At 47.2% G+C, this 14,426-nt stretch overlaps 1 protein-coding gene across 5 annotated transcripts in view; it reads right to left on the bottom strand.

The window, feature by feature from the left end:
* LRRC56 (leucine rich repeat containing 56) overlaps positions 1–4,019 on the bottom strand; it is a 79,988-nt gene extending 75,969 nt beyond the window's left edge. For 4 of the 5 annotated variants that reach the window (XM_018082036.2, XM_018082035.2, XM_018082038.2 and 1 more), the window contains exon 1: positions 2,564–2,638. The gene's annotated coding sequence lies outside the window, so the exon portion shown is untranslated. Of the gene's footprint in view, positions 1–2,563; positions 2,639–4,001 lie in introns of those variants that run through there. The other variant, XM_029963330.1, reaches the window with a different exon arrangement.
* Positions 4,020–14,426: the final 10,407 nt, after the last annotated feature.

Raw genomic sequence — 14,426 nt, 5'->3', positions numbered from 1 at the left:
CAGGAATCCAGCACTAGTTCCACTGGATTCTGTGACTATTTGTGCATAGAAGAGTTTTCAAAATTGTCCTCCTCTGAGCCAACAAAACTCAGGTTTGATTTTCTCCCACAGTGGTAATATGAGTGTTTCCCCTCTCTGCCCTAAGCTGATACCCTTTACCATTTCTAAATTCACTCACTAACCCAAGTAAAATGTGTAGCAATGAGACTGCCCCTCCCAGGAGCAGTCCTGTAAAGAGCATGGGTTTGAACACAGACTTTGCAAGCCTATTCCATCCTCTGTCCCAGGTAACTCCAAAATACTCATAGATCTGCAGAGATTTGTTCCACCTTAAAAAACATAAAGAAAGGAGGAGGAGGGAAGAATGGAGATTGTCAGAGAATGCAAGCCAAATTAATTTCAGAGTTGGTTCATCCCTTCCCAGCATCTTCAGAGTTGCATCAGCTTGCTGCGGAAATGGATTTGGCTTTGTGTTTCTGAGAATCCAGACTTGTTTCAATTCTTCTGAACACTTCTTTCTTTCCTTCTGACTGCACTTCAGTTTTGATCCAAGTATCAGATAGGCCCACGAGACAGCTCACTTGCACTGAATCTAACACAAACTTCTACTGACAGATTCTGCTACCTAGATGATGCAGTGAACAAAATGGATAAGGTCAGCTTCTTTCCTTGTTATAGCAGCAGAGCACCTTGTGATAATAATTTTTTTTCTGTTTCATAAGCTGCTTGCCATGGCAAATTGCTTGGGTTACTCTGTCAGATACCAGAAGGAAACAATTTGCGTTCCCTAGAAAAATACAAATTTTAAAAGTTGATTGCATATTGGTTTGCTTCTTGCTATGACACTACTCATCCTCTAAGCTCAGGGAGAGATATGCAAGGAAAACAACCCAGTATGAGAAAAGGACTTGAAGGTTTCTTGGGTCTAATGTATCTGCAGAAGGACTAAACTAAAAACTCATGAAGAATATGGTACAATGGGAAAGCAAAACTCCCAGGGGTCTCTGTTTTCCTCAGTACGCTCTCAGAGATACTGTTAAAGAGATCACAATGATAGAGTCTTCCTTGCAAACACTTTTCAAGAAAGTTTCAGTTACACAGAAAAAGTTGTGCATCCAGGAAAATGGACTAGGGAGAGTTAAAAAAAAAACACACCAGAAAGAATCTGCATGATTAAAAGTCGGGGGAACTGGTAAATATGGTGAAGCAACAGGAGATTAAGAACAACAAAAGCAACTGACATCACTAATCTACCCTCTGTGTCTGCTGAGAACTGATATACCCTTCAGTATATAAAAAATATATGATGCATATCTGTAGGTATTCAAGTATGTATCCCTGTGAAGCTAGATTACTGTTACTGTTACTGAAGCTAGAAGATTACTGATTTTGATGATCACAAGAACTTTTTAGGGGTTTTTTTTAGGGAAAAAGAAAGAATAGTTCAAGTTGGCCATTGTCTGAGTGTTTCTATTAGAAATCACTCCAAAAAAGGCTATAATTTCAAATATGTCAGTGATAGCTTTGATCTGTAGCTGATGAGCAAGTTCAGTTGCTTACTAAGATTTTGGCATAAGTCTGTATGTCACAGAGTGGACTCCTAACCTTATGCCTTGTCTGTGATTTCCCTCTTGCAGAAGTTAGAGAGGGGGTGCAATATCAAGAAGTTATTTTTTGGGTCACAGCACCTACAAAAATGAGTGACATACTTCACAGACTGAATTTAGTGTTGGTACAAAAGGCACGCTGGGATAAGCATGTCTATGAGTTCTGGCCTCCCACCTGCAATTTACATGCAGTTTGGGGAAGACAATCAGGAAAAATTGAAGGCAGGGGAATGATGGAACTGCTTTTCAACCCCACTGCAGATCTGGTTTTCACAGTTTCACTGTGGCAGTAAGGACCTTCTGTATCTAAGATACTCTCCCTCTCCTTTTTATTGCTTCACATGCCAGTAGACCCAGTATTTGATTAGCCTTCCTCTCCTGTCAAGCAAGACTTACAGCAGTTAAGAGCACTGCAAGATTTCTAGAGAGCTGTACATTTCTCTTTGCCTGCCTTGAGGTTCACCATAGAACACTGCTGCCTGGTGGGGCAGCTGGAGGAGTTTGTTGCCAATCCAGCTGAAGTCACAACACGGGTTGAGTTAGCAGAGTAGTGTTAGTAGGCTGAACTAACTTCTTGCGGTGGCATTTGCACTGCTGTTGCTGTGGCACTGCATATCCCACGTTTAAAAATGAGGGTTCTGTCTTCCAGAGGCTTCAGACAAGCTGGACACTTTTCAAGAATTAAACTCAAGTTTAGAGAAAGGAAGAAAGAATCTGCTCATGCAGAACCATATTTTACATACAGAATGGGCTATAACCTCGGCAAATGTAAATCTGTGCTCTGACAAAAGCAATGGAGTTACACTGCTTTGCCAAAACTGAGGATCTTGTCCCAATATTTTGCTTTTTTATCAAAAAATAGAAAGAGGAAGAAGACACCTTTAAGTTAATATCACCCTCTGTGCCTTTGGAGGTTTGCATCATCACCCCTATGCGATTGTGTGGTTATGACTCACCAATAGGTGATTATGTCTCTGCTTCCAGCAGTCTGCAAACAAGTAGTCCTCAGGTATCTTATATCCTGATGTGATCTGGCAGTGAAGAATGAGCAAGTAAGAGGCAGTTTCAGTTCCATCTTCTGGTGTTTCTTGGTTCTTGTAGGTCACAGAGAAGCCCAAGAAGCATGAAACTGAGGTTCACCCACAAATGTGCCTATTTTACTATCTGTTTGGTTCTTGCTCCCTGAAAAGTTCTTCTGGGCCACCCAGGTACTGAAAAATATGAGCCTGCTTTCAGGGTGCTTCAAAAAGCAAGATTTGTGCATGCTCCAGTACCCTGCCTGCTCGTTAGGAACGGCTAAAACAAGACGAGACAGGTAGCACGGAGAGGCGGTGCACCGTGCGTGCATGTGTCTGCCTGTGAGGAAACCCATCACCTTTGTGTGTGCTGCTGCTTCTGCCCTTGGCTTGGTCAGGAGAGATGCTGTGTTTCTGTGAGCTGTGGTCCTTGCCTCTGTGGAGAACCGAGAGGTCATCCAGAACCAGGAGGGCTTGTTAGAAGCAGGGAAAGAGTTTAAGGTAGGTTAAAGCTTCAGCGTTTTTGTTTGGACCTGTCTGTTTGTGTGCTGGCTTTCAGAAAGTGCTCCGGCAGGTTTGTTTGTGCTGGTGCAACACATTTATGAGACCTGAGAAAACCTGCACAACCCTCTCAACGGGTATCCCTACAACATGTTTCATCTGCTCTCTCTACAAGCTTTGCAGGGCATGTGCTTTCCTTTTATTATGTGTCAAACGTAATATCTAGAACAATAGGTTTTAGATCCATTTTCAGATTACTAGATACTTTTGTAATGGAAACAATAAATTGTTTAAGTGTGCTTGAAACATTATGTCAGAGAGAACAGTGCTTTTCCAGTACCGCATACTTTGTTTGGCATCATATTCTGCATTTAAGCTTGATCACTTCTGCATGCTGCCGGATAACAAGGTGACTGTGCAATCTACTGTCCAGTTTCCAAAGTAATAGGGGAATCATGCTGCCTTATAGTAGAAAATCTGGTGTACCGTGACAGGAAACACTGCATTGACAGACCTAAATTCATGGCATGAAGCTTGAGTCCACCAAGATTTACTAGCTCTGATTGAGTAGTGCTCCTTGAGGGACCCAAACAGGATCAGACAGGAGCCTTCTGCCACGCTCGGACCTTCGTCTGTAACTCCAGTAATTCTGCTCAGGCAGTGCCTATCTCTGCTGCTAAGCCTAATTGGACCCCAGCTGTCTTACACAGAGCCAATTCAGGTGTATTTTCTTTTGCGGCCTCTCCAACTTGCTCTGGAATAATTTGGAGCCACCTATTTTTCTAGGCATTTCCAGGGGCCAGATAGGAGCACCCTGTGAGCCGAGTTTAGCCCAGCGGGTATTCAGCCGGGGGCCGTGACCGGCAATCAACGCTACCTCTCAGGGGTCTCCGGTCTTCCTCTCCAGAACGCCCCCGTGGGGCGCCGACAAAGGCAGCGCAGCCCCGGGTAGCCCCGCGGGGCGCGGGCGGCCGCCAGGCCTTCCCCTGACTCGGCTTGCAGGGAGCTCCCCGGAGGGGCCACCGGGGGCGGGGAGACGCAGGACGCGTCCTCGCGGGGCGGGACGCCGCGGTCCTGGAGGCTCCGGGGCCCGGGGGCGGCGGGGGGTGCACCGGCCGGGGGTTCACCCGCGGGGCGCGGCAGCACCGCCCCCCTTCGCCGCCGCCAACCGCCCAGGGACCGCCGCGCGCGCGGCGCGGCGGGCGGTGGCGGGCGGGTGAATTGACGGGCAGCTGCGGCCCACCCGGAGGGCGGGAGGCCGGCGGGGCGCCAATCCGGGGCGGGCGGGCGGGCGCCGAGCGGCGGGCGGGCGGGGCGCGGGCTGGGCGTGTAGCCGCGGCCGCCGGGGGGGCGCTCCCGCTCCGCTCCCCTCCCGCTCCCCCGCACGCACATTGTCCGGGCGGCGGCGGCGGCACAGTCGCCCCCGCGCCCCGTTGCCAATAGCGAGGCGGCGCGGCACAGCCGGGGGCGCCTCCACACCGCGGTGGAAACTTTCCCCTCCGCCGCCGGGCCGACGCGCGGTCTGAACGCCCCGGCGGAGAGGAAGACGGAGCGGAGGATCGCCCGCTTGGGGTGGGGGGAGCCGCCTGTCTAGATTTGGTTTATTCCTCTATTCGGAAGGGGAAAAAAGCAAATAATACCGTTTACCCGGCTCTTAAACTTCCGGCCGCCGCTCTCCAGGACGCGATTACCGCCCGGCGGGGGACGAGCCAGGTGAGTGACCGAGCCGCCGGGCTGGGGCTGGGGCTGGCATCGGGGATGGCGTGTCACGAGGACGCGCACGTCGCGAGGGAGGGGCAGCGCCCACCGGCGCGGCGGGGAAGGGGCGGCGCGCCGGCCGCCACCTGTTGCGGGGGGCTGTTCTCCCCACCCCCGGTAGTTTGTTAACCACTCGTGCTGCGGGGTGCCCGTCCGCCGTGCCGGCGGCGGCTGTGAGGAAGGAGTAGCCCTTGCCGGTTGAGCCAGGTGGCGGGGACCCACCTGTTCTCCTGGCCGCGCCATGACTCTGCTGCCTGGGCGCTGCCTGCCGACCCCAGCCCCGGCAGGCCGCCGAGGTAGGAGAGTGATGGGGTACTACCAATCCACAGCCTCTTCATCCTCTTTACACTCCTCCTGCCCTCCCCCTCCCAAGCTGCAACCCCTTTCCCTTTTCCCCCCTTGCCCTCCGGCTCCCCTCCACATCCCTTAGCTGCAGCCCTCTCCACCTGCTCTTTCTCGCGCCCCCAGTTTGCAGCCTCCTTCACCCACCTTTCCTCACCCCCTTGAATCCTCCACGCTGCTCCTGTCATGTGACTCCCCACTCTTTGCCCAAGTAGGTGCCTGCTGGGCTGCGGTACCCCCCAGGAGAGACCAGGTTCAGGGCAGTGCCAGGCGTCGGCAGGCCGGGGGCGAGGCGCGGAGGGGGCGCGCAGGTGGCGGAGGCGCAGGTATATATGTGCATCTGTGATGAAGTGAGCGAGGTCCCCGTTCTGTGAGCATGCGGCTCTGCGGAGCTGGTGACACTCCCTTCCTCCTAGAGACGCTCTCTGCCGGGGCTCTGCGGCGTTCCGAGGTTGCCTGCCTGCCGTGCCAGGGTGTCGCGAGGTCCGGGGGTGCAACGCCTTCGACCCAAGTGAAGGGGCATCTGAGAGCTTGCTTGGCCCGTATGGATCCTGTTTGGGGCTGTGTTTTAAATTGCCTTAAGCAGTGGAGCGTGTCTGGAGACAAAAGAGACAATGAGAAATCAGAGTGGACTGGTGAACTCTGGAGTGGCTGGAGAAATGCTTAGGACAGCTGGAAACAGGAGGACCGTGCATCAGGAATGGCTTGTTAAACCATTGCATGGCAAGTCAAGCCATTGACTATTTCAGTGTCCTAGGTTGGATGGTCACGTCTCTTTTAGCCTGTGACATGTCTGTTTTTACTCTGGTCTTTGATATGCAGAAGGGGTACAGACTCCTGGTGAGGCTGTGTCACGATGTACTCCAGTCTGGTTGGCGTGGGTAGGCTGTGCAGCTTGGAGCAGGAACTGGTTTTGAATGGAGGAAAGCACATGAGGTTTGGTGTGAGCTCAACTAAAGAGTTGCTGGAGTCAGAATTGGTAATATGTTTATTCTTCAGAGTATTTTGATTTTGCAGCTGGTGATTTGTGTGATTTCTGCAAGTGTTTGTAAGGCAACCGTGACTTTTAATGCATGTGTGTCCCCCCTCTGTGTGTCTGGCCCTTTCCTTGTCAAATGTTTTCCCTATGTGATTAATATTGTGCCAACTGCTTCATTTCAGCACTGGGGAGGCTGATGCTGATTGATTTCCTTGTTCAGTCTCCTTGGTGGGTCTGGAGGCTGATGGGTGTTATCACTGCAGAAAAGTCTGCTTTTGGGTGGGAGCTGTCAGCATGTCTTTTTTTTATCTCAGTGAACCTCTTATTTCTTTTAATTAAAAAGAGATGAAGTATACATGGTAATATCCTTCATGTTTACATAAAAATGATCTTGTAATTAGCAATAATTATCTCAGTTTGGGATATTGCTGTGATATTTAAATAGGACATATGACCTGAGGGGCACTTTTCTGGCCCCAGGGAGTTGCCCTTGGTATGGTTCTTTCCTGTGATGAGTTTGATTCTTGGCTGCTGTCAGTGGTGAAGGTAGAACAGCAGTGGGAGTACCCTCATGCTTCTCTCATGTCTGCCTAGAAAGCGATGGCCATGATTTCCTTATCAGATCTGGTGCTACTGCACAGGGCTCCCTGGCAGACCAGCCACCACATGCATGGAGATGGTCTGCCTTGATGGCTTTCACTCCGGGTCTGAGGATTCTCAAGGGGACCTTGCTATTGTCTTGGGGAAAGGAAAAAAAAAAAGGCTGAAAAATTGCCAGTTGACCTTTTTTTTCCTAGTTCTCCTAGGGAGATTTGGAAAAGTCTGCTGATAATGTGGGGAAAATTCCCTGTGAGATTAGAGGTCCTGAGGCATCCTTGTCCATGTAGCCATCTTTCACCTGACTTCCCTTTGCTTTAAGAGGAGCAGAGCTAAGCTCACAGATGTAAACATTTGCTTCCAGGCTGCATATGGCACCTGCTGCCTCCCCTCCTGCTACTGGTGCACCCCAAATTTACCTTCCTGCTAGGCTTGGAGAAAATACCAGGTTTTCTTGGGGTGAAAACCTTTATGGAGTAAGAAAAGTTGAATGCTGGGAAAATGTTCAACAAAATAAAATCCAAGACAAAAAGTGCTACCTGTAGAGAGGTGTTAGTCGTGGGAATGTGTTAAAGGGAAAAAGTAGGAATATCTCCTCTCCTGTCTTTCAAGATGTGTTATACAATATACTGTACTTTTTGTCAGTCTAGGAGAAGCAAAATGGTTGTGCTCCAAGGATTTTTATCTAACAGCAATTTATTACCAGCTTTCTATTTTAACATTTTTGACCTGTAAACTTAAAACCAGAGCTTATTAAGCAACAGATAAAAATGTTGAACGTATTTGAATTTTACGTGTATTAATCTAATAACGTATTTATGACATGATATTTGATCACCTTTATAGCTGGTTGACGACCAAAGCGTATTACTCAAATAAATTATTTGACAAATATAGATGAGATTAAACAAATTATCTTTTTGTCAGCTGCCATTCAACTGACCTGCCATGGAATGTTCCTTGTTCTCTTATCTTTCCCTTCCAGTTTTCACTCCACTTTTTCATGGTTTATCTTGTTCTGAACTGTCCTCGGTATCTGTTTCACTTACCTCTTTTGTGTCATGGTTTTCTGTTCATTCTTTCTTTTACCTCTCTATTGAACCTCTCTTTCCATGCTTTTTGAGTCTAAATTAGCCATTTTCCCTTTTCTTCTCTACCTTCCTGGTGGAGATTTTTATTGAACAGTTCATAGTCAGCTCAACTAAATTGGTATGTGTTTAAACCCATAAAAATGTAAAACTAAGCCCAGACTGTGTGTGAGTGTGAAGATGTTTGCTCAGTGGTAATGCTTCTCTGCCTCTCCCTAAGTTTTTTGGCTGTTGCAGGGTGTTCCTGCAATTCTGGAGGTTTTTCCCAGCTCTGGTTTTTGTTTATGCTCTCCTTATGCCTTTTTCAAACGTGAATTTGATTTTGTATCTTAAGAAAGAAACTGGGATCAAATGGCAGACCTTGTGTTGTTCATTGATTGTGTATCTGTATGCAACCTGCTTCCATCTGCTGTCTGACCAAACCCAGCTTTCCTGCTAGGCAGTTCTGCTTTCCTCCTGGCATCATCCTTCCTCCCTGCTGGGTTTACAGCCAGGAGGTGCCTTTCAATAGGGCAAAAGGAACAAGTGCTCTGAACGTTTTCTGACTTATCTGTTAGTTGCAGAGTCTGTATGACTGTCAGGTTGATGAGGGTAAGTGGCAAGAGGTTACTGTGCATGACCAAGCAGTCACAATATTCAATTTGATCTAGCATTCAAAGATTAAAGTCTCTTAAAAATGAAATTGCTGTATGGAGAAGACTTGAATTGTTTTAGGGTTTTGTTGTTTGTTTTTTTTTTTCCACGGATGAAATCTAGAGATGGGGAGGATATTTTTCAAAAACAACGGAAGGAATAGAAAACCTTGTATTTCAGGGGAGGAATTTTGCTATTCTTTGGCAATAAAGCACAGACAGTCCAGAGGAGCGTGATGGGAGTGCTCAGAGTGCGTGATTCGCCTCCACTGATGGTTGCAGTGATGTTGCAGCAGCAGATGACCTAAGCTGTGTATGTCATAGCTGTCTGCTTTAAGTACTCCGAGTTACGTGATGATGCCCTCTTGTACCCCTAAGGAAAGGTCTCTGCTGCTCCGAAGCTAACAGTTACACCTCTCCTCTATGTCTTCTGAGGCGTTTTGGATAACGAGTGCACTGACAGAGTGAGCAATCCAGGTGGTACATTGTTGCAAAGCAGAATTGATGGGGGAGGATGGAGCCAAGAGGAATATTCTTTTGCAGGTAATTATTTACTGCAGGGAGAGAGGGAAGCTGATGATGTTTGGTTTATAATTACAGATATCCAGAGGAAAATACTTCAAGACAATCTGTTTTATTCTATGTTTTGCTGCCTATTTCTCTATAACATGGGACCAGCACGATTTAATGATTGGCTTAGTAAAAGCGAAACTTCATTATCAACTTCTCATTGATGGAATATGGTTTTACAGCTTCCTATGTGTAATGCAAAATGATCTGAATGCTTACAGAGGGAATAGTCTTTCCATCTCACTGTCTTAATGCATGACCTGCCTGTGGTGCCCGTCTGCCAGCAATGTGGGCTCTTGGAACAGTTGATCTCTATAACTGAAAGATGACTTTGTGGTTAAAGTGCAGGATTGTGAACTGGGGAGTCCTGACCCCCCCCCCATCTGGTCTTGGATAAGCTATTTGCCTTATCTTACTGGACTCTCTTCTTTAGGAGTGATACTGACCCAGCACATATCCAGCCTGTCTGCTAAAAGGGTAGGATACCCTGGGTGAGAGGCCCTCTGATAATGTAGAGGTAGTGGCAGTCCGGGTACTTGTGTACTAACGTGCCAGGGGCCAAACTTTAAGTGGATTTTTCCTTTTGCATGGCTAAATGCATTACAGATCAGACTGCTTGTATGTAAGTTAAATTCAAGAGCTGGTGGAGCCGAGTTTAAATGTGTGTGTGTGGGAGCAATAATGTGACGAATACAAAAAAGAGACATTGCTGCAATGTCTCTGGGAAGATGCTTGTATGTCTTTTGCTTGTTTAGCATCCTTGAGAGAACAGCAGACGTGAGGGAGAAGCTGTGGCCTGTGAAACGAAGAGGATGTCTCGCTCTTACTGGGAGAAAAGATCTAAAAAGCCAGGGAGTAGGAGTGAAATGAGGGATGCAGGTGTGCACAGCGGGGGGTGCTCTGGGCTGCCCTGTTCTCACTGGGTAAGGCTCTGTGGGAGGAGAAGCAAGGAGGAGATGAGTGGAAAAAGGCATTGTGGAGGCTGCTGTTGTGCAGGGTGGTGTGTCAGCTATCCTGCTGATCTAGGCTGAACAGAGGCATGGATGGCTGGCAGTGGAAGTGCACAAGGTCGTCTTCCCTGAGAAAGGCAGACCACTCTCCAAAGGAGAGTCTGGCTAGCAAGTGCTTGTGCCTGAGGCAAATTGGGATCTTGTTCAGGGGCTTGCTGAGAAGCGAGCTCTGTTCATCAGTGGCTTGTTGGTGTAACAGGCAGCCATCGTGTAGGCCTGTTCCAGTGTTGTGTTGAGTGCTCTGATGCTCTGTGCTATCTTCAGCAGTTCTGTGGCTTACATCCAGCCCTATTCAGCCTGCTCCAAAATGTGTGTATAGAATAAGCTTGAATGTATGAAATTGGAGCCTGCAAATGATGGATTTTGTCCTAACCCAGCTAGCCACTGCAGCAGCCAGAGCAGTATTCCTGGTGTGGTACTAGGTCGTCTGTTTCTGTAGTGATTCTAGCATCTGTGCTCGTTCCCTGCTGCTGGCTTTGCATGAGATGCCAAGGAGCTTAATCTTATGTGGGGGGCTGGAATTCATCCTCCAGGAAAAGGAGAAGGCTGGGCTTGAGAAACCAGGCTTTGGTTGGTATGATAAATAGATAAACCAGTTGTTGACTATGTTAAGTAAATAAAGCATCACCACTTCTTGGAGGTAAATATGGGACCAGCCCCCGACTTGTATGTGTGCTAATCTTGTGATTAACTTTTTCACTGTCTCCCCTTGGATCTGTGTCTGTAGATGCAATGACTCCTTTTGAGTCCCACCATGCTAGGCTCCTGCTGTGAACAGCACAACTCTGTTGTAGAATACAGACCCAGCAAATGCTGGTGAAAGCAGGAGGTACCTCTTCCCTGTGTGTGTCTATGCACACTCCTTGCCTCTCCCCGTTGTGTGCAGAGGCTGAGTATATAACCTTACAATATAACCTTGATCATGCAAGATTTCTCCCAGTCTTGTTTCTCTCAGCCTTTTCCTGATTTGCATGATACTGTATGAGGCCAGCCAGCTTTTTCTGGAGGGTTTGTCCCACTTTCTACACAAGGCAGCCTTGGGTGAATGGTCTGCTCCCTGACCTTCTTCGATAGGCGTGTGCTGGCTTCTTGCTCCACTGGTGTGGGAGGGAGTACAAATGCTGGGGGGCTAGGCAGGGGGAGGACATTGCTGTGCTTGTTGGTGTCACCTCCCATCTGGCAGTCAGCTTAGCTGCTGATGGATGAGGAGATACACAGAAATCCCTGCTTCACTTTCTGCCTCATCGTTCTTCTAAGGAGTGTGGAGACTGAGAGCTGTACTGAAGTCTGTGAAGGTCAGAGCTGCTCTCTCTACTCCTCTAAGTACAAATGCGTGTCCTCTATTGTGCTGTACTTAGTTGCATCTGATGGCTCTGTAGCTATTGTGGTGTCGCCCATGAATTACCAAATATCAACATGTTGATTCTCAAAACATATGCACTGGAAAGAAATGACCACCATTACTGTGGTGAAGGTGAGAAATAGAGGTGTGATACAGTCAGACCTAGACCTGGAAAAGTGCTTCTACTCCTGCTTTTCCACAGAAACAAGAAGGCTGTGTGCTGGTGGGCTCATAGTCACAGAGGCATGTGCAGGGTCTCACCAGGTCTGTGGCAGAGTAGAGAGGTAGATGGATGAGGGTGGAAATCTTGTAGCTGATTCACAAGCAGGATGCATCCAGTACAATTGTATTATGGTTCCTTGTGCAGAAGGAATGAAAGCCACAATATTCATCCCAGAAAGTCACTGCAGAGGCAACATCAGAACTATTTCTGAGAGTGGCTGGCAAAGTTGACACAGATGTGTTGTCCAGTGCAGATAAGTTCTGTGTTCCCGTTCCTGTAATACACCTGATACTGAAGAATCAGTGGCTTTAGAGATGTTTTCAAGTGTGAGAACCATAGTTTTCTGAAAAAACTATCCTTTTATGTATCATTCTTGGTCATTCAGAGACCAGTGTTTCCACAAACTGTGGTAACATTGACCAAGACTTGAGGAGAACAAGAAGATGGAGCACAGAGGTAGGGCTGTGAGGAGCACAACCTGGATTCAGTGTGCAGATCATGATCTGCATGGGGTTATTGAGCGAATGTAAGGATAGACAGAATCCACTGGCATCAGACTGAGAGGTCCACCAGTGGCAATAGGTGACTGAGGATGGAGGGTGCTTTGGAACACACAAGGTTTTTAAACCACTGGCAGTGGTTATTTAGAGCTGCAGCAAAGTGTTTTTTTGTGGGCCTACCACTGCAGCTTGACTTTGACTTCCAAGAGATTGGTTTACTACCACTCCATCACAAACCACAGGATCTTAGGGCTGATCCTGTGTGGAGTTGTTGTCATATGCCCACCTCATCCCCATCCCTTCAGCGTGGGTCTAACAAGGCGGAACCTTGGCAGTGTGAGAGCGCTCCTCTCCTTGTGGCAGGCACAAGGAGGATACAAATAGGAGGAAAATGGCCTTCCTTGACTGATTGCAGCGGTGACTTTCAAGGTTTTGTTCCTGAGATCACTTCCTATTTGCCATCCCTGGCAAGAGTTTGGACAGTTGTCCTGCAAGGAGGAAAGCTGGGACTTTCAGACCCCATTTGCTCTCAACTAATAGTCATCTGATCCCCCAACTACTGCAAGATGTCCTCTGCTTCATATTCCTTCTGTGCTGAACACATTGATCTGTGTTCAGTAAACATCAGCTTACACCTCTGCTGTTCCTCTTTTTCTGCGGTGTATATCCAGGCACCCAGCCTTTTCCAATCTATGAAGTGTCCAGGCCTGCCTGCCCCTCATATCTGCTAGAAAGTGAAAAACTGCCAAGTATCTACCAGTGCCTACAGCCAGGGCATACACTGGGCAGGGAGAGGAGACACATTCTTATAACCTCTTGTTTTACAGCTGGGGAACTGAGGAATGGAAATTCACTTAAACAGGAGGAGCCTAGAGCAGAGCTGACAACAGAAATTGTTGTCCTAGTCTAGCACTTTGACTGCAAGGTCAGTTTCCCACTTCCTTGGGTAACTGATGAGTGTCAAAAGATTCAGCACCCAACTGTTGATGTGTTGCTAATCTGATTTTCTGATGACAGCAGTGCTTTCTTATCACAATGAACCCTGAGAAGGTGAGGGGTTGTTTCTTTTTACCATTTCAAGCAAGGGTGTCTTGACTGTTATTTTAATATTTTAGGTGTCTGGTCTTAGAATTGATGTGAGTGGAGGACTGGGATAGCAGTAATTTGCGTGTCACTCTCCCAGGCTGTAAGTGGGGCTTGTGTCTGTAGAAATTGATAGATACCCCATGGTAAAGCTGAATGTTGTGTTGTGGGTTGGAAAAATGGTAAGAAGATTTGGGTAGTTGAAAAGAGATGTTGGAGCCCTCTGTATGGGGATTGATTTAAAATCAGAGGGCTTTAGGATCTTAATTTCTGTTGGTGGCAGATGATTGCAAAATGAGCCATCTCCCTATTGGTCACCTGCATCAAGACACTTTTTTTGGAAAGATTTAAAAAAACATGATGCAGTTAATTGACAAGATCTTTGAGGTTAAAAAATAAAACAAACTTCCTGGGGGAAAAAAAAAGTAGGTTTCTTCAAGAAGCAAAAACCCTTTACTTTTTTTCAAAGCAGTTTCTGAAGCACCTAATCTAATCTTTCCAAAACAATTCTCTGACTGCCAGGGCTCGCATATTTTAAAAAATGGTGTAGAAAGAAATGTATAGTGACAGTTTAATTTGTTGCTGAAATATGGTCACCTCTGGGATAATTCAGAGCAACCACAGAGTGGATGATAAAACTGTTCAGGATGGGAGATGAGTAGAGGTAACTGAGATGAAACCACCAATGGAGAGTGCCCATGCAGAGGTATAATTCCTGGAATTTTGGTTTGTCTTCCTCCTTTGACTAGCAGAGCTGTAACCTGTTCACATATTCTGAACAGGGCAGTTGTTACTGAGTCCTTAATGTGACAGCAAGGGAGGTTTTTGTGGTGATTTCCCCAGGAAGGTGGTAGGGAAGAGCCTCTGGTATTAGACAGCTTTAGGGATGAAATGGATGCAGAAAAAAAGGTGGATGATTACAGCACATAAGGTACAGGTCCTTGGCTGGGGACTTGTAAAAGCCCAGGGTATCCAGCTGGATATTGTAGTCACCAATCCATAGATGCAAATTGAGCTGTATTATTGTAAAACTGGCCTGAAATTTTACTCTTTTAAGGAGAGAAGGTGGCAATTGCAGGGTGCTCTTGAGAAGGCAAAGGAAAGCCTTCCTTAATTTTAGTGGAAGATGTACAGTTTATAAAGAAAGATGTATGGAGTTGCTTATCTGAAGTGTGCTC

Source organism: Manacus vitellinus, unplaced genomic scaffold (assembly GCF_001715985.3).
Source record: "Manacus vitellinus isolate BGI_N305 unplaced genomic scaffold, ASM171598v3 scaffold_59_pilon, whole genome shotgun sequence".
Classification (NCBI taxonomy): Eukaryota; Metazoa; Chordata; class Aves; order Passeriformes; family Pipridae; genus Manacus; species Manacus vitellinus.
The sequence above is the reverse complement of the archived record's forward strand: the minus strand, read 5'-3'. Positions and strand labels throughout refer to the sequence as shown.